Below are 23,806 nucleotides of genomic sequence, written 5' to 3'. Positions count from 1 at the left end.
TACGTATAACAGTGTTTGAATTAAAAGTTAACAAATATTAAACTATGGGTACCTTTGAATAGAGACCGGTTAACCGGTATTAATAAGATGACGTCAATTGAACACCTATTACTCTTGGAATGCATGCATCAGTTAAGGCCGGTTAACCGGTTGTTAACCCAGTAAACCAAATATTATGTATTAACTTCCACTTCAACTGAGTAAGCGGGAAAAGTTCTTGTTCTGATTCTGGTTTGTTGCAGTTCGGAGAATTGACGTTTAAAGCGGAGATTTTGTCTCGTAAAAGTTAATATTAGAATTCAGTTTTGTGCAATTTTATCATGGTTTCGAACAAAAGCAGATGCCTACACTAAAGGTAACGCATATTTGATTTATTTTAAATGATTTGTGTGCCATTATTATTGACTGACTGCTGTGAATATAAAAGCCTATCCGAAATAGATTTGGTGTATATTTAGATGATTATGTCTAAGGGTATTTTGGGGCAGCCATACGACAATCAACTGTTCCATTGCATTATTACTGATGTAATTGAAGATCATTACAGAAAACAATGCTTGAAGGAAACAAAAGTAAAAGGACCAGAAATTTGAAGCAGTTGACCAGTGTATTTGGGTACGAAAAGAGCAAAGTTATTGCTAATTCTGAAACTTCAAATTTAATGAACCCCCAGATTTTCCAGTTTTGTATACTTTATTTTCTACAATCCTATTCTTTTTTTCTTATGTCAACTAATAAATGTTAAAGGCCCTCAAGCAGAATACTTTGTGATGTTCTGCAACTTAAAATCATTTGATTAAAATTGTTCTGCAAGTACTTCAAGCATTGTACACATAGAAACATGACCTTTTCCAAGAACCGATCCCAAATCAAAACCAAATCAGGAGTATGATAGGGACACTTTATTTGTTCAGTACTCAGTTTTACTGTGGGAAAAAAGCATGTAATTAACATTTCAGGCACGCATTCTTGACAGAAAATGCAAAACCCTGCACTATGTCTCCATTCTCGGCACCTAAGAATGCTGCCTCGGTTCCTCCAAGCATCGAACAGTTCTGTGTGCTTTGACACCTGTTCCAAATATCTCATTATTTTCACTAGCAATAGTAATCCCCCCCAGAATAGCCAATAGCACTACCAAGAGATGGCTATGTTACACAAAGATGTTGAATAGAATATTTTACCTTATATAGCCAATGGTTTACGGATTGGTCTTCCAGGTACAGATGATGAAAGTCTAATGATTCATCGCAAAGCCCTGCAGAAAGATGATAAAATGCATCGAAAAAGCTTCCAGAAAGGATGATACTCAAAAAAGTGTCTGATTTACCAATTTTAAGGATGCAATGAAAACTTTCTTATGCTCATTCTCTTCAAATGTTTTGGAAGAACTTAAGATTGCATATATTAGGCTTGTTCACAACACACTTTTCTACCCTGTAAATCCCCGATCTGGCTCCGCAAAAAAACGATTGAAAAATTCCCGATTATATGTAATAAGAGGTTTCCCATTGTACCAGAGAAAGCAGTTTTTACTCAGCATCCTTAGCGACTATACCTAGCAAGTAGACGAACTTGTTTCACGTAATGCATTGTGGGTAAAAACTCCGCTTTCACTCCAGAAGGAAGAAGGAGGAGAAAAAGTCCACATATGCCCCCCAAATAAACCATATGTCCATGGAAATGACCCTAATGTTTGTTCTCAAAACATAGTACAGGGTTCCCAAGGTCCTTAAAAGTCCTTAGAAACTCCTTATTTTTCATTTTTAGAAATAAGGGCGCTTAAGAGTACTTATTTTTTGTTCGGGGTCCTTAAAATTTTTTCTAATTCCTTATTTTTCACTACTGCTTGATCTTGTCTTTGGTGATGTAAACACAGGGCCAGTATTCTTTCTAGAAAAAAATCCAAAACTAAAGCGATAAAAACGTTAATTCAAGCCATCTTATGGTGAATTTAGTGGAAGGAGTTTGGAGGGGCTCTCTCTCAAAAATGTTTTGAAGCTGTATTATTAAGAATTCTGCTGCGATGGAATGGGGTCCCGCTTGGCGATTCAGAACTCGCTTCAGTTTCATGAATTGTTTAAAGATGCCAAAGATTGGCATGCAGCCAATTGTGGTAATCGCGCAAGTATTAGAATAGGGTACGTAATCAGGGTCGGTATCCAAATTAAATGCAGCCTTGTTTATTTATGTTTAATGTTATTGGGGTTCGTGTATAAGATGTGATCGTGAGGGTATAGATACAGATCGAGAGTGATGTTAGGGGGGTCGCGTTGTTGCTCAGTTGCTCCTCCTCCCCTCCCCCCATTCGGACGCTTTTTGGGGGCCGTTTATGCATTCAAATTAAAATAAATTTTTTAAATTTATTTAAAGCCTTTAAAATAGAGGCAGTGGTGTATCCACGGAAGCGTATATCCCCCAAACTGTTTTTCTGCCTCCGCCACTGGGGGGTTTATGGGGGGGGGGAGATGGACGTGTGTAATTTTGTGCTTTTCTTCAATTATATTTAATGCATTGTTGGAAGATTGTATCGTTGCAACATTTTAACTGTTTTTCTGCCGCCGCCACTGGGGGGGGGGGGAGGGATTAATGCGTTTAAAGTCATGTTATGGGTTTCTTTGTTTTGTTTTTTTTTAAATATATTTGATGTATTTTTGGGGGACTGTTTTGTGGTAATATTTCATAATTGAGGGTAGGGTGTTTCAAAGAAAGGGGGGTACTCACCCCCCCCCCCCTTTAAACCTTATTATCTTCTACCTTAAACGTTAGAAAGGGATTAAAACTAACCATATCCCTCTCCCTAGAAAAATTAAAACACTTCTTCTCCACAATTTGTTTTTCTGGCACCATCATAGATTGTGTGTGGGGGGGGGGGGGGGGCGTGTACATGTTAAAACTTTGGGCAGGGGTTGTATCTTTAAATTTTAATGGGCCCTTTCAGTCATTATATATCACGGAAGATTGTTTCGCGGAACATTGCATAATTGAGGTTGGGGGGGAGGGGGGAAGACGTGTAGAAATTTAAATTTTGGGCGGTGAGGATTGTATTTTTTAATTTTAATGCATTTGAGTCATCATTCCACGGAAGATTGTTTCGTGGTGACATTTCATAGTTAAGGTTGTGTAGCGGGAGACGTATATATATTACAACTTGGGGGTGGTGGGGGGTTGTATTTTTAAATTTTAATGCATTTGAGTCGTTATTCCACAGGAGATTGTTTCATGGTAACATTTCATAGTTGGGGGCAGGGGTATAACCAGAAGAAAGGTAAGTAAGCCATTCATTAGTTGTGTAAGGGTCCCGAGGAGGAGGGAAGGTTTAGAAAAATCTCCATATTTCCTTAGTTTTCTTTTTTTTTTTTGGGGGGGGGGGCACATTTTTACTTGATATTTTCCAAGTCCATGTATTTTGTATTGGAAATCAAGTGGTTTGGCAGGGAATAGAATGAATAGTTTATAAGAAAAAGAATCGCATTGTGTATGGCAAGTAGTGATGTGGATCGGGTAAATACCCAGTGGGTAGGTAAATATTTTTTGGGTATTTACCCAAGGCCATGGTAAATACCCAAAAACTGGGTATTTTACAAGAAAAAAAAATACAAAAAGGGAGTTGGAATTTTTTTAAAAAAATCTAAATATGAAATAATTGGTAAAACTGATACATACATATGTATTATACAGTTTATAACATTTTTTATTGGAAGACTTGATGAAATTATGAAAGAAACATATCATGAACCAAAGAGTCTTTCTTTTCAATGTCATAATTGGACAAGTATAAGCAATTCAATGATAGACTTCAGGATTTCAAAATCATAATCTAGGTTAGTCATATCCAAAATGAAAAAAAAAAAAAGGTAAGCATGAGGGATGCTTGGAAGAATTTACTGAGAAGTTATTAAGACTATGATGTTATTCATTTATTTATATTATTGCTGTTTAAGTGATAACGTGGCAAATACAGAAACAGTTTTCACATTAATAAGCAAAAATCAAAATCAAAATATTGTTTTCTGTTGCCTTGCTCATTTGCATTTGCTCCCCGGTACTTCATGATGAAAATTTATTCGAACTATTTTTAATACACCCAATTAGTGATGTAGGGTGGGAAGGCAAATATTTTTTTGGGTATTTCCCCTCAATAATTGCGCATTTTGCCAAAAAAAAAATTAAGTGGTATCAAAAGGTGATAATTTTCTTTTTAAAACAGTAAAAACTGTTAAAACTCTCTTTTTAAAACTTAAAACTGTTTTTACAACTGTAAAATGAAAGATTAAAAATATAAAAATTTATATATTATAATTTTTTTTAATTAAAGGTGTAATGAAATCTTATCAAAAAAACTGTCAGAATTTAGAATGAACTATTCTAAAACTTAAATAGGATGGCAGGATAATGCAATTTTTTAAGGGGTAAAAGCAAAGGGATTTAAGTTTACATAGATGGCGCTAGCGCAATTTATCATCTTTGATTTTTCATAATATCATGCTACTAGTTAGTTTTGGCTTTGATTTGTGATAAGTTTGTCCAAAGCCTCCTAAATACTAAATGCCTATCACATTTGCTTTAAAAGTGATCATCCGCCGGTACACAAACAACGCTACCTGACAGCAATACATGGATGGTGTTGGTATGACGAAGGATCCAAACAATTCAAATCTAATCGATAATAATTGGTTAATTTTAAAATTTAGATTTAGAAGTTACCGAATTATTTTCTCCGCTTTTAATTTTTAATTCTTTCGACCTTCGATAGTTGGCAGTAGCCAGAAGACCGAAATTATGCTTACTGGGATCATTTTGCTCTGTGTTAGAAGGGAGAACGCGATAGGTATTTAGTATTTAGGAGGTGTTAGTTTGTCACTCACTTTGTATTTGTACGGGTAAAACTTTAAATTTTGCTTTGAAAAGTGAAAAACAAAAAAAGAAAGATGGGGACATTGATTAAGCATATCCAACACATTTAATGTGAATATCATATTAGATTGCTAAGTTGTTTCACACAATAATTCTTTAAATATGTGATCAAAATACAATTTTTGGGCAAAGGTTTATTGTTTTGTATGGTTGGTTACATATATACATAGTGGAATACAGACAGAAAAGTATTTTAGTTGAATATAAATTTTTGAAATAAATACCCGGGTAAATACCCATTTTGGGTATTTACCCGGGTATATACCCTGGGTATTTACCCCTAAAAATAAATACCCAGGTATTTTACATCACTAATGGCAAGTTTTATTTTTAATTAGTCATCAGAAACAAAAGAGAAAAAAATGTAGAAAACACATTTAGTCTAGGTTCTAACTTTTTCGTAAATATTTCTGTACACAAAAAGGTTTTTAAAAATAATTTTAAAACCTTAATTTAGTAACGATTCCAGTGATGTAAGATTTGCAGACGTATTTAAAGAACTGTATTGAGATGTTTGTTTATGTTGCGCGCAGTTAAAGCTCAAAACTCCCAGTCGCCAAATGCGACCAATTTTCAAATTTTGGCGACCATTATATTCACTTCAGTCGCCAATGTGGCTACCATTCGCCAATGCAACCTTCCCTGACCTATAGTCTTGACTTATGACCTTTCCCCTAATTCTTTTGTCCACTAAAAGTTCGGCTATCGGATCGCCGGGGATGAAGGGGGGGGGGTTTCCAAAATAAAAAGAATTGTAAAGAAATAATCTTGTACATTTGGTTTACATATGAATAAACAAAAATGGCGCCTTTGAGTCAAAATGCACCGAGACAAGGTTAAAACGATATCGCAAAAAAAAAAATTTTTTTTGCAAGATTTTTGATTTTTTGTTTTAATCATATTGTTTGTTTTTCCTTTTTTTTTCTTTTTAAAATATATAACCTACTGGAGGAGAGGACATATCCGTTTATTTACTTTATTTCCCCTTAAAAAAGTTGTTATTTTTAAGTTTCGCGGTAAATTTTCAAAATGGCGTCCCGCGTTTTCAAAATGGCGCCGCGTTGTTGATTGTCCATTTTCACCAGTTAGAAGAGGAAAATGTGTGTTCCAAAATAAATAAAGAGAAGTACAATCGTATTAATAAAACACATAAATAAAAAAAAAATGGCACCCTTGCGTCTAGAGAAGGTGGAAAGAATACGGCTGAAACCCTTTTTTTCTTCTGCTGGATCTTTTTTTGTTTGTTTTTTTCGTTTTGTTTTATATTGTTTACCTTTCTTTTATTTATTCATTTTTATAAAATTTTGCATGCATTTGTAAAAACAAAAAAATATTTTGTAGAATCGCAAAATATTTTTATTTATATCGGTTGAAAGCTGTGATGTTTCTAGAAGTTTTGAAAGCTGAAAAAAATTAATAATAATAACAATCTTTTTTATTTATTTATTTTTTTATTGTGATGTGTTTTGCTTAAAGATAAATTAATGTAGATTATAGTTTGCAAAAGATGTGTTAAGTAATATCTGGGTAATGGTGCCCGTTCCCCCCAAGTTCAATTCCCCCAAAATTTTTCCTCAACCCTCTTTTCCTTTTTAGCTCGCTTTTTATTTTATTTATTTTTTTTTAATATTTTTTATTTATTTATTTATTTTTAATTATTATTTTATAAGAAACGTTCTTTGCTACGCCAATGACATATACACACATACTAAATAAATAAACGGAATAAAATAAATTAAATAATTTAAATTAAAATAAAGTTTGGCTATCATTTTTTGAGATTTGGCTACCATTTTGTGAGTATCTGGTAGCCATTGGCTACCAATTCAAAATTTGAGTTTTGAGGTATACGCGCAGTGTATTTAAATACGCCGCGTGTAACAGTACTTGAATAACGCGAACGACGTCGTCAGTGGCATCTTTCAAATGAATTAAGAAACTAGTCGATCATTATTTTAAAAGTCTTATTTGTTCGCAGATTGTTTACAGTCTTCAGTAAAACAGTTAAGTTACCGGATCGAGTTCAGCCTTCTCACAATAAAGCCTTTCTCTGCATGTTAACCATTACCAAAACCAATTATCAAATTATCATTCCGTTGAGCGAGTTTGATTGTTGAAACACGCGCGTTACTTGATCATCGGCTATTATTTATATGAGGATATTGTTAATTGAAAGCAGTAAAATAATATAAGTGATGTGTAAAAAAGAAATTTTTGATTAAACGTCTAACTGGGAGTTTTAGTGGAATTCATCCTTATGTAACATTTTATTATTTTGAACAAATAAATGAAATCTTATGTTTGAATAGGGGGAGGATTTGAAAAATATTACATAATACGTGAAGTTTTTTTTTTTAATTTTTGCAACGTAGAAATTTTTTTGGACGTGATATCATGCGATAAAAGAAAAAAAAAATCAGCACAGTAAAATATCATTTCTTTATTAAACCTATAGAAGAACTAGAAAAAAAATAGGTAAATTAAAAAAAAAAGTACCGCAATAACGTGTCTATATAATTAGATCAATATATTAAAAAGCAGTAATCAGAATGCGTTTTACTTTTTAGTTTAATAAACCGCATATAAATTGACACAAAAAAATAATTGGGGAAAAAAACGGTAAGGGAAAATAATACGCTGGAATTTCTTGCTCACGTTCCAGTTTTCTAGACAGTCTAAACCTTAAAAGGCAGGAAATCCAGGATCAAAAAATATTAAGTTTGTGCGAAGCGAGCATTGGGTGGAGCCTCCTAGTCTATGTATTAGAAAGTGGTGTTTTTCAGTGTTTTTTGCGCAGCACATATGTTACATAATCAGATTCACAGAGACCATGAATATAATAGCCAATATCTATCCAGTATCATCAATGGTAATTTTGATAAAATTAAATTATCTCATTTTGCCAATTATTGTAAACTAGAAAGTCACCCATCATGGTATGACGGGTGAAAATTTGCTTCTATGTACATTTGAACCCAGCGATTGCCTGTTTGGTGATATTTTGGTAGTGTAAATTAAATTTGACAGTTTAGTCCTTACTCCAGTGGATTAAACATTAACTCCAATAGATAGCGGTCATTGTTGACCATTTTTACGTTTCTTTATTCTCATAAACTGGCAGTCTTACCAAAAAAAAAACAGTTAAGTCACTGCATCGTGTTCAGCCTTGTCACGATAAAGCATTTCCTAAACATTACCAAAACATATTATCAAAAGTTCATTTGTTGAAACACGCGGGTTACTTTATCATCGGCTATTATTTATATGAGGATATCATTCATAAAAAAAAGCATTTCGAGGGCATAAATATGTACATTAAATGCATTATACTTATATGTAAAGAATGAAAGAGCAGGGTTTCCAAGTTTTTGTCAGTTGGTTGTTTTATCCCCGGTTTTAACCGCAATTTTTACAAGCATGTAAAAACCCCCTCCTATTCCGCAAATTACTAATTTTTTAACTGAGTGATTGTTTCTTGTGACTGCTGAAATATTTTAATTCATTTGTTCAAATGTTTTGTTTTTAACATGATGTTCCAGGTTGTCTGCTTTGTAACTGCTTGAAATTTTTTACGAATTCATTTTTGCCTCATTAATTACAACTTTTATTTCATTTGTGTTAATGTTCCTCATTATAGATTTTCTTCTGTGGTGAACCAACTCACAGGATTTTCGTTCATCTGAATTGGTCAAAACATTTTTTCGGAAATGAACTTTAATACATGATAATAACATGAACTTTATCCTTTTATCATACCGAAAATCATTTCTGATTTGCAACAAATATCACAGCTAGGCGTGGGCGAAGCGGGCGACAGCCCACGGCCTTGCAATGAAACTTAGATTTACGTCATAAAATACCCAAAGATCTGAAGTTATCTAATCCTACTAAAAATTATAATATTCTGTAAAAAATGCAATATGATCCATTTTTGTAGCAAATGTGCTAACTATGAGAGATTACCAGTGTTAACATTATCCAATCAATTATTTGAACTCATCACCTCTTAATTTTTAACCCCCCACACACAAAGGAAGGAGGTTATAAGTTTCACGTGTCTGTGTATCTGTGTGTCTGTCTGTGGCATTCTAGCGCCTAAACGGATGGACCGATTTTGAAAAAAAAAAAGAATTTGTTCGAAAGGAGAGTTGATCGAGAGTGTTCTTAGCTAGGGGTTTCATCTGTGGATGACATTAATTAACCAAGATATTATTTAAAAACCTCTAAAAGGTTTTTTAGCAATTTTAGCAGTGAAAACATAGTTGAAAATCTTAAAATTTAATACCAAAATAAAGAGAATTTGTTTCCGCGTCTGATAGAATGTGTTTGGAACTTCCATGTTTCATATAATTCGAATTATAACATTTTTAAAGCAGATTTTAAATACGGCTAAGCCTTTATTCACGCGAGTGGTAACTGAATTCATTGTTGGCCGACAAGGAAATTAAACGCAATGATTTAAAATATTTATCTGTTGCCAGTTTCTATTTTAAAGCAAATAAAGTACTTGACTTAGATTTTTAATAATATAAGGCTTTAAAAGAATTTTCAAATTTCCCTCTCGATCTTACAGTTGCGACTCTATCGGGTGTTTTTTTTAATTTTTAATTTAATCGTTGCTTGTCTTCTGTAATATTCTTTTTCCCTTCCTTTTTAAAATTTACTCTCCTTTTAACTCATTAGTCCTTTTATTATTGTTTCATTACTAATATATAATATATCTTATGTTGTGTTTTTAATCTCCTTTTGACATATGCGGTAGGATGCAACGCACCATTCTTAAGTTGTAGTTTGTGAGAAAATCCTTAATTTTAAGCACGAGAAGACAATTTGTAAAACTATTATGTTGTGGTTGAACTCAGGGTTGTCGAGAGCCAAGGCGGATTACTAGTTAGTTTGGTCGCCAGGCCCCCTCCCTATATAAAACTTATAAAAATTAAACACAACTCTGATTCCGACCCGGGCCCTTGCAAGGGTCGGGCTCCTAGCTTCGGACTAGGCTGACATGCCCTCTCAATTGTCCCTGGCTGAATTATTATGTGATAAGTGGAGTACTATGTGGTATGGGGCCCCTTTTTTCTATTCATATTGACTAGACAAGATTATTGCGCGAAATTATTTAAACTTAAATGAAACCCTCCCGCATGCGGAGACGTTGAAATATATATGATATGAGTTTTACATCTATAGATCAAATAAAAAACGAAGCATGGAATTTCTATTCCCATTGTATTATAGAAATAAATCAGAGCTTAATTACCAATCAGACCAAGCTGTTTGGCCATGGGTCCCCGATTTTTAAGGGTCCCAAAGCGACTAAAATTGTAGTAGTCTACTATTTAAGAAAATTCAGGTACTCTTTATTTATTTACCTTTTTTTAGGAGAACAAGTGTGGGATGCTCTAACTTCCAACAACAAGTATTTTGCATGAATGGTTTAACACCTCAACAATCCTGAAACCATCACCCCCTAGTTTCCATTAATGCTTACGTTTGACTACTGCAGAGGACCCCCGGAAAATGTTTGTTTAGGGATTGTCACCCACTATGTTAATCGGGACCTGAAAATATTATACAGAAAGATCCAACTAGGAACACACCACGCGTAGTGCATATATCCAAAGCAAAAGATCACAGGTTGACCTTAATTCGTTCAAGTGTTGTTACGTAACCTGTCTGATATGCAGTGAATTTTACTGAACGTGAATTTTAAGTATTTGGACTGCAGACTGACAATAAGATAATTATGCTGAAAGCAATCCTTGTTTCAGAAGCCTATAATTGCTTTAGAAATGTTCAAAATGGAGTTAAAACTGCATATTTTGGGTATAACAGCAGCACTTATCTAAAAAAGTAGAGCTGCTAGCGAAGAACTAGTTTCCTATTTCGATTCAGAGCCCCCCAAACATATATAAAATTCCTTCTCAAACTCTGGGCACCAAAGAAAAAACCTTTTTTAAACCTGTGTTTTAGTTTCTTCTCTCCCACAACTAAGCATCTTTCCAAGGCAAATAATCAACAAATAAAATAACTTTTGAGCTCAGACGTCCAAGATTTTAATAATGTTTGGCTCGCAGTTAAATGTGAAAAGCGAAAATGTTTCTTTTTTTTTTTGTCCAGTTTTTCAGGCATTAGTATTTTTTTACATTATTTTATGAATGGCCATGATAAACCAAAATTCAAAATTTGTTCACTACCCCCCCCCCCTTCCACACCAACATCATCTTTTATAACTTTGTTAAAACTTGCATTAAAAATTTTACTTAGGTCTCATTTAGAGGAATGTACGTTCAACATGATGTTGAAAACCAATTGCTCCTAATAAAATATTTATGTAAAAACCTTATTTTAAAAAAACGCCATCTTCGACATTTTTCGAAAAATTATTTTTTTAGCTATCGAGTACAGCAGAGTCAAGATTGTAGAATGAATATTAAGAAATTAATGTTTGCGACAGAGCTTTTTTGAGAAACAGAGAGATGTCAATTATGGGTCAACATTTAAACCTTAAGTTCCTTTCAACTACTTACAAGCTTAAGAATTCAGCTACTAAAATATAAAAAAGGAATAAAAATATTGAAATATGTTTTTGAAGTCTCCCCCCCCCCCCTTTGGCTGATTGATTGACTTAATATGGATTTCCTGCAGCCTGCACCAGTAAATGCGATGTTAGTTTAAATTGCGTTAAATGTAATTTTTAGTTATAATCAAGGACCTCGCGAAATTCAGTTGCCCGCCCTCAGTTTTGATGTAGCTACGCCATTTTGAGAGCATCATTTTTTTTAAATTGCCTGTATTATCATATGCTTTAATCTTTGGCGAAATTTTTTTCCTGCCTGAAATAGAATCACATGTGCTACTATGTTGCTAAAATATTGCCTGATAGGTGGCACTAAAAGTAGAGTAAATATTTCACACTTTGCCCCACATTCCCCTACTTTGAATGTGATAGTATTAGTATGAAACTATTTGAATTTATTTTGTGTTCTGGATAAAACTCATTTATTGTATAAAATTAGTGCTTGTTTACCAATTGCCAAATAATAAAATTTGTCCACTATTCGGTTGTTGAATAGGCAGTATATACTGTGTAGCATCTGACTACTCATTGCATCTCTACGACTGACTGACCCATCTAAAATTAATTATGCCTCATTCAGAGAAAAGAAGAATTCACATCGCCAAAACTGCACATGAAGGAACTAATTGTTCAAAACACAAGACAAAATATAGAAATCACCAAAGGAAAAGCATGAAAACACGCAGAATACACAAAACGAGTTAGAAAAAAAAAAAGCATAGGATTTGTGCATCAAAAATTCTTTAGTTTGATATGAGTTTAAAAATAGCCAGTGTCATACACTCAATGAATATAAATCCGCCCCCACTCTCCTCTTTCCTGCCTGCACAGCTGGGAAAGTAAACAGTGTAATGCGTCAGTGGGTGGGGCAGATCAATTTGCACGACAAGGAGACAAGGGAAAGGGATTGACGTGTGTGGGCTTCATTGAAGGCTTCCCGTGAGGCGAAAGGGCATTATAAAAGGAAAACAGGGAAACGGTCGTAAAACTTCTTTCTTGTGATTAACGGCAACTACTACTGATAAAAAATTCTTTAAGTGGGCAGGGATATGAAAGAAAGACTTTATTAGTATCATATATTTTTACTGTCAAAAGCACTTCGGATTACCTCCTCCTCTCTATTTCTTGCTTTTACAAATAAATTAAGTAACAAAAGTGGGCAATTCCACGGGTAACTAACATTCACGAAGCAAAACAATAAGAATGTTGAAACATACAAACCCAAAATTCACTTTTTCTTAGAGATAGTTTCTCCTTGTTTTGTTGTCTTTTAATGCTAAATTTAATGGTGAAATTGAATTTTGAAATTAAATATTCGATTATTTTACATAAGTATAGTTAAAAACACGCAACTGTCTAATCCTATTACAATTGGATTGGAAGCAAATCATATATATATATATATATATATACACACACAGTAAAACCTGTGTAAGTTGACCACACCTGAGTAAGTTGCGGTGCAGTACTTTGGTGATCAACTTATAAAGGGGTAATGTTTTTTTTTTGTCATTTCTTGCACCACGTTTTTCATTTTTTGACTAATTGGCACTTACTCTTTCTGTTCAACTCACTTTCTTTGTTTAACATTACTTTGAAACAAAAATGTAAAATGTTATTCAAATATTTTTCGAGATAATTTTCCCAGAATGACGTATAATGTGTCATGCAATTTTAAAATTTCAGTAAATTGATCAAAAAAAAAAAAAATCTTATATCTTATTGTTTATGAAAAGTTACTTGTTAGGTATTAATAGTTCCTAAAAATTCATAGCTATTCAAAAATAATAAATTTTTCGCTTTATTTTTTTCTCATATATATTTATAACCATGATGATCTATTGTTCAACAAAATAATTCCTTATTGAAGTTTGGCGCATTTATTAGTCACTAGTTTTAGAATTTCCATATGTGGCAGCTAATTTTCTTTGGATTTCTCCCATTTCAATTAATTTTAATATTTCATACTTTTTATCAATCTCAAGTTCAACTAACTTTCTTTTTGAAGGCATTTTAAGTAAAACTTATAACACAAAGAACAACAAGATGAACTTTCATAGTTCAAAAAGGCAGTTGAAAATGAAAATGTCCTATCTCTTAATCCCTTGCACCAGAAATACTGCAATGCAAGAAACTTTACTCTTTAGCACAATTCCAGTGTTGCCATAAAATATTGCAACTGAAAAAAAAAAAAAAAAACTTTGTACTTTTCTACTGGCACACGTTTTCATTGAGCAGAGTACAAAAGGCAATCTCAAATAGAAGAAAAGAAAAACAAGTTTGGAGAATAAAAGTGTTCTTAGTAGTTTTCTCATGTTGTTAAACTCACAAGGAGGTTTAGTTATGCTGCTGTTTTATTTAGTTGGTAAAATGCTGCTCTGGCATCGAAAATATTCTTGGAAAGCTATAAAATAAATAATAATATAAAATAAAATAATTTGCTACTTTAAGTTTTAAAAAATAAACTATGTGGTCAACTTGCCAAAGAGATTTTTACAATACTCCAAACCAAATTTGGTGTACATCAGTGATCAAGATAGACAGGTGGTCAAGATAGAAAGGTGGTCAAGTTACAGAGGTTTTCCCTCATTATATGAGATAGGATAAATTCCGTTCCTGACAAAAGCGGTCAACATACAGGGTGGCGACAGATCAGGGAGATCAGGGAAAAGTCAGGGACTTTATCACTCAGGGAAATATCAGGGAATTTTGAAAAAATAACAAAAAATCAGGGAAAATTGATCAAATGAAGAAAAAAATTTTTTTTTTCCTTGCAAAATGAAATACTTTGGTTCCCTACGAATTTTTCGCCAATTATTTGTTTTAAGAAAGTAAAATTAATGAGGTACGATTATACATTGCTGAATATTTGTGCATCTTTTTTCCTCAAGGTCAAAGTATTCAATCTTAGGATGAGCTTTTTAAGATTGATTCTGTGTCTGTAAAGTTGTTTATTTTACTTAGCTTGAATTTTCCTTCACGCATTCCATGCTATGTAAAATAAACAACCCAACAGGCAAAGAGAAAGCCGTCATTAATGACTTTGCTCCCTTGCTTTTACTTATTATTGTCTTGAAGTAATTATCATACTAATATATCACGATTTCAAGAAAGGATTTTTATTTTTTAAATTAATGCTGAAAAAATCTTTAAAGTTATCACTTGGCATTTTTAATTTAATTGCTAAAATTAATTTTGACTTTTTTTTTTTTTGCCATGTTATTATTCCCTGTTACTTCAGATAATCAAATATCTTGAAAACTAATTTCTGCAGATACTGCCGTTTACCTGCACACAGTGCAGTATTTTTTACGTTAGTAAAACTACATTACTTCTATACATTAACTATCACTTGCTACTCTTGCAGTAACAATTATACTACTTGAAAGTTCAGTTCAAGATTATTTCCATTTAAATTTTTTAGTTTTATCATGATTAGATATGTCTTTAAGAGTGGTTTTAATAAGTTCTCTTAGAATTCTTATGTTAACTGGTTCCTGGAAGTGAAGTATTTGTTTTAGATTTCCTATAATATTTCTCGGTCGATAATTTAATAACTATTTTTACCAAAAAAAGGAGCATCTTTTCAAAAAATTATTTTAATTAACAGCTTAAACCGTTTTAAACGCTGCATTTTATTTAATATGCAATGCCTTTCAGTAGGGCAAAGAAAGGAAACCATTATCATTGGTATCGTAAATCAGGGAAATTTGGTGAACTTAATCAGGGAAATCAGGGAAAAGTCAGGGAACTTTTTTTTTCTGTTCCTGTCGCCACCCTGACATAGACAAGTGGTCAACTTACAAAGGTGGTCACCTTTACAGGTTTTACTGTATATATATTTGACCACGCACGACAACGGCGGGCGTTTGAATTGAATCATTATGTTATTAATGTGAAAGTGATAGAGGACTTCAATAGAACTTAATTAACAGGAATATCAAGCATATCAAATGGCAGGTTTTACTCAATAAAACGATGATATCAAACAGCGTTTATCTTGTTTCTTTACCTTCTAGTAGGTTTTTTTCCGTAGTCGAGTTTCAGTTTTTTAAACCTTTTTTTAAAAAAATATTTTCCGTTTTAACCTATGATGGACAACAAAATAATAGCGTGAGTAATATATATTTAACAAGTAAGCATTTTAGTTTGATAAGCAAGAATGATAAAATTAATTTACTGCTATTACCAGTGGTCGTAGTGGTGATTTCAAAAATTTTAGGACACAATTTTGATAAAATTTTACGATATTTTTAGGGCAACAAAAATAAAGTTGTTTTTTTAACTTAAATGTAATCCATAAGCCTGATTTTCGTAGTGAATGATAAAAAGTTTCAAATTCAATCTTGAACACTACAATCAAATGTATCTTTTGGAAGGACCCGGGAAATTGAATAGCCCCCCCCCCCCTAGGGTGGTCCAAAAATACATGTAAAAAAAAGTTTCTCCTAGTTACCGGGACACCCCTCTAAATTTTTAGACTTGTGGATAGCAATATACTGGGAAAATTTTAGCTTCCTATTTCAGCTGAAAGAGGGTGCTCAACCCCCTTCCCCTAAGCTTCTATAGTATGGGGAGGGGGGTTAAAAATACTTCGAACTGAAAAAAAAAAGCTACGTATTATAATATACACTAGAAATATGCATATACATTGCATTAAAAAAATATTAAAAAAAAAAAAAAGAAAAAAAGCAGGTGGGGAAATTAAATATTTCTCAATTTGTGACATTTTCTATGTGATACGGCAATGTTTAATAAAGGGGCATAGAGCACCGTCTTAAAAATTGAGTAAGAACAAGCTAAAACTTATACAGCATAATACTATTAGTAAATGTAAAAAAAATATTGGTGTCCTGGACTCTAGCTAAAAAAAAAGTTATTTTGAACCCCCCCCCCCCCCCCACCGGACAATGTTTCCATGAGTTTTATTTTTCATGTGTTTTTTTTTTTTTTTTTTTAGGATCCTTTCAGGCCAACAAATCTACTTTTAAGTACATAAATATGTGCACAAATGTACTTTGAAAGTGGACATAAAATATTTTAACGTTTCAAGCCAATTAAATACTAAACCCAATATGATACAGCGTTCTCACTCTTCCAGCAGTTAAAAAATAGGGCCTTTGTGTGACTTTTTCCGGCACATTTTTACCGATTCACACCAATGGTGCAACAAGGAATTTTTCATGATGGAAAGAGTTTCGCTTATAAATATACGTAAACAACATTATATAGGTCGGACCTCGTTATCAGTCACTCTTCGCGACTTAGCGAAAGTAAGCTAAAAGCGGGGTGTCCTTAAAACCAATTCATATGCATTTGTTAATAAATAAGCATATATATGAATAGAAAATTCTTTGTCAAATCTAATATGTTCCAAATTATCAGTTTATTAGGTTGTAGCTTTTTAGCAAATGTCTTTGCCAGTTTATTATAAGTCGAAGGGTTCGTAAAATCCTAAAAAATAGAACCTTTTTTTTCATGTTTAGGGCTTTTGACTACTAAATATCGATATTACGGGAGACCCTACACAGGGCCGTGCCAAGCCTGATCGGCGCCGTCGTGCAAATGTCTTTTGAGCGCCTTTATGCTCTGGCGTTCGAGGAAAATATAGTTAACACCTGCTGGGAGGTTTTATAGACAAATATAAAACGGAAAAAAAAAATAAGTTTGGAATTTAGTTTGTACAAAAAAAAAAAATGCGTGAATATTTATTTTTTCAATGTGGTGTACTTTTTTACTTCATATCTCGAAATTATTTTGAGTTCAGCAGCTCCTCCGATATGCTAATGCGTTTTGGAAGAAGAAAATATATTAATATCTAAGTTAAAGCCGCTTTGAATATCTATCTAATTTCTAAGTGATGAATAATTAATAAAACTTTTATGCCTGTCAAAACATGATAACAGGAGCAGTGACGCAACCAAACAAATAGGTTTAAGGGGCAAAAATTGAAAGAAAAACTCTTTTAATAAGAGGGGTCCGGGGATTCTCCCCGGAAAATTTTTGAAATATGTAGTTTAAAGACTGTCTAAAATTGCGTTTTTCAGTTGTGTTATGAGGAAAATAGGTACAAGGCGATCTGCGGAAATTTATAGAAGTTGAAGCTTTAAAACATGATTGTATAGTTCATATCTATAGACGTTAGAATAAGGAATGGAACTCTGAGATTCTACTCGATCGTTTTTTTCTTTGAAAAATAGATAGAAATCAATTCCCCTTTTCTCCCCACCAATTTTCCAAAATTGAACAAAACCACAATTAAAGACACTTTGAACATTTTTACAAGAAGGGAATTCTGGAGCTCCCCCCCCCCCCCGATTTTTTTTTTTTTTTCAAAATTAAAGTCCTAAAAACTTAAGCAGTATTCTATGATAATAGAGAAGTGGTTCAGAAGCTATTATTCTAACTTAGGTTTTTCAAAAGACTTATGAAAAGACTTTATGATATTTAAGAACGGAGGCCTTTGCTCGAACATTTTCTGAAAATGAAGTCTTGAAAACGTGATTGTAAGACCATATTTGGTGACATTACGGCCGGTTTTCTTTCGAAATTGAAGCTCTAAAAACGCAATTTAAGTGATTTCGAACGGAGTTTCAGGCGATGTTGTTTCGGATTCGCTCGAAATTTTGTGAGCTTTCTCGAAATTTTGTGAAATTGAAAATCTGGAAACGAAATTTGAGATGCTCCTTAATGCTTTTAGCGGGGGGGGGGGGGGGAGAGCGATTCGGCAGAGTAGCAATTTGAAAACTTTTTTATTTTCAGGTGAACTAGAAAAAAAAAAGAAATAGGACCGGATGGGAGTAGCTGACCAATTTATGGATATTTGTTGGATATATTTAGATGTTATAGAGTTAATAGCCTACAGCTAAGCTGAAAATTAGGCAACTCATTTCCAACTGAATTTTGAGGGAGTGGTCTGCCCGAAGAAAATAAAACATGAATCACTTTTTAACATTGAAAACATTTATTTAACATGTATTATAAAAAAAGTTACATTACAATAGTTTAGTCCTCCAAAAAATATTAAATTATGCTAAGTCAAAGGATCTTACAGTAAGTCCATGCAGATGTCAAAAGTTCTGTCGGCTTTCCACAGGGTCATTCCATGTCAGTTCAACCACACCCCAACACCCACCATCTCAGATTCCAATGAAACTTTGTATACTTCTACTTTTCATAGTCCTAAGTAACCTCCTAAAGTATTTCTTCTCTATTAAAAATAGTTTTTATTTTTTGGCCCTTCAAAGTTTTGCGATTTTGCGTTAGTTGTCATTTACAGTTCTCTAAAAATGAACAGCAGCTGTTTGCAAAAAAAATTATTTCTCAATAACTAAAGATAAAAAAATTTGGAAAATTTTTATATTATATATTAAGATTTCAAGTATTTCAGAAAAAAATGTGTCAAAAATCTAAATTTATATTGAGCAATTAAAAAAAATTAGCAAACTGAAAAATTTTAAATTTTTTCAGTAAAAAAGTGATAGTCAAAATTTTAAAATTTTGGCATGAGGGTCTAAATTAAAATAATTTATATATTTTTTTTAATGATCATTAACATGTGTGCTAACATATAAAATGAAAATCTTTAGGGGACTTTGAGGAATTCTACCCCCCTGCCCTGCCCCCTATTTTGATAAATGAAAAAAAGTTGATCACAATATTACAAACTAAGTTAATAATTGCATTAAAGAAAATTTAAATATTGAAATACATTGGTGTTTGAACTTGCATACTAAAAATTATTGTTAAACTTAGGGCAACATAGAAATTAAAACTTCTCATCTAATTCAAATTTATGCAAAGTATTAAAAATCCTATAAATACCAGCTCAGAGCTTTAAATTGATTCATTAATCTAATGCAATATGAAACTGAAACTTAGATTTGGTTTAACACAGCAATTTTGGGTATGAGTTTAAAATGGTTACCATTACCCAAAATGTTTATAATTAAGGCTTTGCAACAATCTCATTTGACCCTAAAAGTGTGTTTTGTTATCTTGAGTGTTTCTATGATCATAAATGGATTCTAATAACCTGGCATTTGTACAAATGACAGGTATTTTTATTTTACACTTCACTAGTAATTATTTTAGATGTTTTGTTTTCTTTTTAATATATTTGCCTGTCACCTCCCCAACTTTATGGTTGCTTTACTAGCTCCCAAAAAGGAACAGCTTGTATTAGATGACAGCTGATCAGCAAGCTGTATGGCTTACATTTATAGTTAGTTGTTTATATTATGACTGTGAGATTGGTAACTACTTTTTATTTAAAATACACTTTTTTTTTCAACTGCTGCATTAGTTTTATCAAAGGCAGTATGTTCTTTTAAGCCACTTTTCATTTTCTACAAATGATTTATAAACATTATATATATTCCAGTTTAAATACAGTGAAAATTCAGTAACTGGACACACTGATAATTCTGGTGACTGGACATTTATTTTTCTTAGTGTCTGCCCAATGCTAACTTCAATGCCCGAAAACCTTTCTAACTTGACACACATTTTGCTAGAGCCCATATAAGTCAACATCCAATTGCTATTCTAGTTCAATTCATTCTTTCATATTGACCTTTTCTCAAAATTTTAGAAAAGTTCTTTCAGAGAATTCTATCTTTTATCCAGGGGAGAGTAAGCAACCACTCTGTGCTGTTAGTGCAATTCTGATAGGGTAGGATAAAATGTACCCCGTGTAGAGAAAGAAGGCACCATTATTTGTTTTCTAAAAAAGTGTGAGCAGGACTTGTTTTTTTAACAGATCTGACGAACAAGAAGCTTTTATCTCTTTTCAAAAATTATATATTTATTCGTCACAAGATATTCAAATCTATTATTGATTTAATTATGTTTTTTCAAAGAAAGAAAACAAAAATAGAAAATTCATTTACTGGAATTAATTTTCATAATGTGAATGTTAAGCATTAAGTGATACAGACAGAAAATTTTTAGGAATTAAAATTTTGGATCCCCAGTAAGTTGAGGAAAAGTTGCGAGTTATGTCATTAAGCTGGGGGGGGGGGGGGGGGAATCTGGACAAAAAAAATTTCATGAAAATAATTTGTTTTCCAATTGTCATTAAAAAATATAAAAATCCATTGAATATGAAAGGTGCATAAATACTAATTCATTTCTTCATTTGCTATGAGGGGAGGGGGAAAGGTAATTTACTTTATTTAGAACATATTATTACTAAAGAATGAGGCCATTAATTTTTAAGGGGTGTTAAATGTCATTTCAAGAAATTAAAAGGATGAATTTATTGTTGTACAGTTGTAAAACTTAATGTAATGGAAAAACAGCTCCACGATAGCAATTTTTCTCAAACGTAATGGGGGGGGGGGGCGGATCCTGAAAGGTACTAGTAACTGCATGATTATGAATTGGTGTTAAGACTTTACTTTTGTTTTAACTTGTCTGGACTAAAATGCAGTAATCCGTATGCAGATAGTGTTGTCTGCAACTTTTGAATTTCATGATATCTTATTTTCAGAATGTCTATATTTTAAACAATTTTTAACTATTTCAAATAAAAAAAATATCTTTAATATTAAATTTGTATGTTTGAGTTCAATATTTAACACACTATATATTTAAATTTTTTAAATAACTGCTGGGAACTCTTGTTTCAAAGACATGGAAGAACTTTTCTCTATGATGCTTTCGTTGTTTCTAGGGGGGAGGGGACAGAATCCCTAAAAGACCCACAACTTTTTTCATAGGAAAAGTTAGGGCACATACGCATCATTTTTTCTTTAAATCATGATTTTTAAAACTGACCCTGATGTTAAAAATTTATATTTTCAACAATGGTTTTTTTGACCAAAAAAAAAAAAAATGTTTAACTTTGATTTTAAAAAAATTCTTTGTATAAACTAAGATTATTATAATATTTTTTATAAAAATATTCAAAGTCAACATTTTTTATGAAAATTTTCAAAAAGGTAATTATTAGTTGCTGAGAAACATTTTTTGCCCATTAACAACAGCTCATTTAGTGTCTTTCAAAATGTTAAAAAAATTCAAAATCAAAAAATTTCAGAAGTCTATAAAATTAAAATACATTGAGATTGAAACAAAAGAAACTAAGGGGTTGCTTTTAACCACAAAATAAGGGAGTATACCAAATTTCATCAAAATCTAGAAGGTAGGTGTTAAAATCCCATTTTTGTGGTTGATTTGACAAATTTTAAACTATTTCAAATAAAATAGAAGCTTAAATATTATTTTCTTTCTTTATATTGGGTTGTTCGGAAAGTAATTTCGTTTTTTCCCGTCAGAGGACTTGATTACGTTTTTTCGAAACCAACTTCACACTTAAGCCGCATAACCATTATGTGTCTTGAGAGCTGATATTGCGAGGCTTGTGTGTGAAAAAGTTCCATTAATTCTACGCAGTAGTTCTTGGTTGGTGCCCTTTTTAAATATGGAGAGCAATAAGCAGCATTTTCGTCATATTTTACTTTTTTACTTCAGAAAAGGTAAAAATGCTGTCCAAGCGAGAAAAAAATTGACGGATGTGTATGGAGAAGGCGTGTTAACAGTGCCAGAACTGGTTTGCAAAATTTCGATCCGGCAATTTTGATGTCGATTCGCTCCTCAAACGTCAAGAAAATGATCCATTTTTGAAGCGGATTATTACTGGGGACGAAAAATGGGTTGTATACAACAATGTTAAACGCAAGAGGTCATGGAGCAGAAAAGATGAACCGGCTCAAAGCGTGTCAAAAGCCAACGTTCACCAAAAAAAGGTGATGCTCTCCGTTTGGTGGGATGTCAAAGGAATCGTTTTTTTTTGAGCTTTTGCCGGACAATGCAACGATTAATTCAGAAGTCTATTGGACAAATTGAATGATTCACTTAAAGAGAAGAGGCCCGAATTAATCAACAGGAAGGGTGTAGTGTTCCACCAGGATAATGCGAGAGCTCACACAAGTTTGGTCACTCGCCAAAAACTTTTACAGCTTGAATGGGACGTACTGCAACATCCACCATATTCTCCAGATCTGGCGCCTTCCGACTACTATTTGTTCCGGTCCCTGCAAAATTTTTTGGATGGCAAAACCATTATCTCAAATGAAGATGTCAAAAACCACCTGAACCAGTTTTTTGCCAGCAAGGACCAAAACTTTTATGAGAGGGGAATTATGTTACTGCCAGAAAGATGGCAAAAGGTGTTGGACCAGAATAGCCAATATATAATTTAATAAAATATTTATTCATTATACGAAAACTGTCTTTCATGTTCCCAAAAAAAAAAAAACGAAATGACTTTCCGAACAACCCAATATTTGAGTGCCATATTCAACACACTGTATATTTGAATTTTTGCCATAATTGTTGACAATTCTGTTTTTAAGAATATGGAAGAGATTGTATGATGTTTTACACTTTTTTTCCAGAATGTGGGGAGGGGGGAAGGGGGCAGAATCCATTAAAGTCCCCTAATGTTTTTCATTGGATAAGTTAGAGTACATATTCATGTTCATTTTTTAAAAAAATCATGATTTTTAAAGCTGACCCTTTTGTTGAAATTCAGATTTTTGCCAACACCTTTTTTTGAAAAAAAAATTCAAAATTTTCAATTTTCTAATTTCTTAAAAAATTTTTGTGCAAACTAAGATTATTAAAATAATTTTTATCAATATGTTCAAAGTCTTTCTATTTTGTGTAAAAATTTTCAAAAAGATTATAGCATTAGTTACCAAGAGATAATTTTTTTCATAAACAACAATATCTCAGTTTGAATGTCTCGAAAATGACAAAAAATGTAAAATCGCCAAATTTCGAAAGGCTATAAAATCAAAACGCATTGATATTGAAAGAAAAAAATTTAGGGGGTTGCTTGTAACCATAAAGGGATGAAGTATACCAACTATGATCAAATTCCGAGATGTTGGGTGTTAAAATCCCATTTTTGTGGTTGATTTGACATGGAATGACCCCACAGTGAATTCCACACAGGCAGAAGGACGGCATCGCAATTTCCCCATAATTGCACGCAGGTCAGTTCATACCTCAGGCGTCAAATTCACCATATCCAGGAAAATATTGAAGATGGACTCGCTCCTTTTCTTTAGCATTGAAGACCAAACAACCCACTTAAGTCGGACTATAACTTTTCATTTTTATGAACATCATAACAGCACGCTCTTCCAAAAACTGGGGGCATCAATGACGAATCATTCAAAAAAAAATCCAACCTCCCCTGAGAGGCCAGTAGCAAAAACTTTATGAGGACATGGACGAACACATACACAAACAACACAAAACGAAAAGACCAGTGAGAGAGAGATCGAGCTACGGCCG

General features: G+C 32.7%; 1 long non-coding RNA gene across 1 annotated transcript in view; it reads left to right on the top strand.

Moving 5' to 3' along the window:
- Positions 1-215: 215 nt before the first annotated feature.
- Positions 216-23,806, top strand: part of LOC129218569 (uncharacterized) — an 81,716-nt gene continuing 58,125 nt past the window's right edge. The window contains exon 1 of the long non-coding RNA XR_008580339.1: positions 216-355. This is a non-coding gene — a long non-coding RNA (uncharacterized LOC129218569). The remainder of the gene's footprint in view (positions 356-23,806) is intronic.

Source organism: Uloborus diversus, chromosome 3 (assembly GCF_026930045.1).
Source record: "Uloborus diversus isolate 005 chromosome 3, Udiv.v.3.1, whole genome shotgun sequence".
Classification (NCBI taxonomy): domain Eukaryota; kingdom Metazoa; phylum Arthropoda; class Arachnida; order Araneae; family Uloboridae; genus Uloborus; species Uloborus diversus.
The sequence above is the reverse complement of the archived record's forward strand: the minus strand, read 5'-3'. Positions and strand labels throughout refer to the sequence as shown.